This window comes from Rhagoletis pomonella, unplaced genomic scaffold (assembly GCF_013731165.1).
Source record: "Rhagoletis pomonella isolate Grant_MI unplaced genomic scaffold, Rhpom_1.0 Rhpom_scaffold_00007, whole genome shotgun sequence".
In the NCBI taxonomy this organism is placed as follows: Eukaryota; Metazoa; Arthropoda; class Insecta; order Diptera; family Tephritidae; genus Rhagoletis; species Rhagoletis pomonella.
In genome coordinates, this window is record NW_023458561.1 from 37836597 (window position 1) to 37837922 (window position 1326).

At 35.2% G+C, this 1326-nt stretch overlaps 1 protein-coding gene across 1 annotated transcript in view; it reads right to left on the bottom strand.

Moving 5' to 3' along the window:
• The window catches only part of LOC118743699 (juvenile hormone epoxide hydrolase 2), a 6470-nt gene that overhangs the window by 4531 nt on the left and 613 nt on the right, over positions 1 to 1326 (bottom strand). The window lies entirely within an intron of this gene.

Sequence of the window (1326 nt, forward strand, 5' to 3'; positions counted from 1 at the left end):
TTACGTAAATCCTCAATAGTCTGCATATTTAGTCAAGGAAGTGGAAAACATTAGTTTGTGTCTATATGTAATTGTTATTAACTCTTGCTTACCGCATCTGAAAACTTTAAATTATTACCAATCACCGATGATGAATTTTCCAAATAGGCTGCCCAGTCTTTGGGCGGGTCTTCATCACCCCACCATTGCTGAAGTGATATCTCTGGCGGTTCACATTCGAATATGGTGTCTATGCGCTTATAAGCGACCATAGCCGCGAGCCCACAAACTATGCCAAAAAACCACAAAACTCGTTTTAGCCAAACCATACTTATTTGAAATTAATTATCAAAAGGCCGACGTTGTTTGATCTTCACGTTTTTAATGTTGACTGTTATTTGTGGTCGTGGCGATTGGTGGTTTGTCTGCTGAGATTGTAGCTGCTAGAAACCAAATAATCTGGCTGTTTGCTTATCAGTGGACAGTGAGTTAAACAATCGTCTTGACATATGTACATTAGGGTGGTCCAAAAAGTAAAATTGGAATTTTTATGCTCTCACCCCCAGGGTTGTTCTATACCGAAAAATATACCCTTTTTTTGAAATCCTAATATATTTAGAGGTCGCTCAAAGCGCTCAAAGTTTTCAATGTATTTCATATCGGAAAAAATACTTTTCGTAGAAATGGTATAGCATTCTTGAAAATCAAGATTCTTCGATCGGAAAACTCTCACTCTTTTCAGGAGATTCCCAGTAATAATACCCAATTATTTATCTAACAATTTTTTCATAGTAACTATATTTTAAGGGTCCACCAAAACCTCCACAATACAATAGTATTAAAAAATGGTTAAATAAAGAATTGGGTATTGCTATTGAAAGTATTCTGAAAAGAACCAGAGTTTTCCGATCGAAAAATTGATTTTCAAGAATTCTGTACCATTAAGTTGTTTAAGCGCTTTGAGGGACCTCTAAATATATTTTGCTTTCAAAATAAAAAAAATTTAGACATGGGATTGCATGCTGGTGACATCACAAAAGTTTGAACTCATACCTATTTATGTACATACATACATACTTATGTACATATATGATAAATAGCGTCAGTGCTTCAAAATGATAAGATTTGCTGAAACTTTGAATTTACAATAAGTAAGTATTCGACAGCATGCGTGAAGGGGATTAGAAGTTTTATGGCCGTAGTGATAAACAATTCGGTAAATTTACTATTGGCTGGAACTTATAAATCCCAGCCGGCAAAAAAAAGGAAATCGGTCTGCTAGAAGTGCTCAATAAAATTGGTTACTTAAGAGCGAAATACACCACACAAGCGGTTTGACAAACCAAG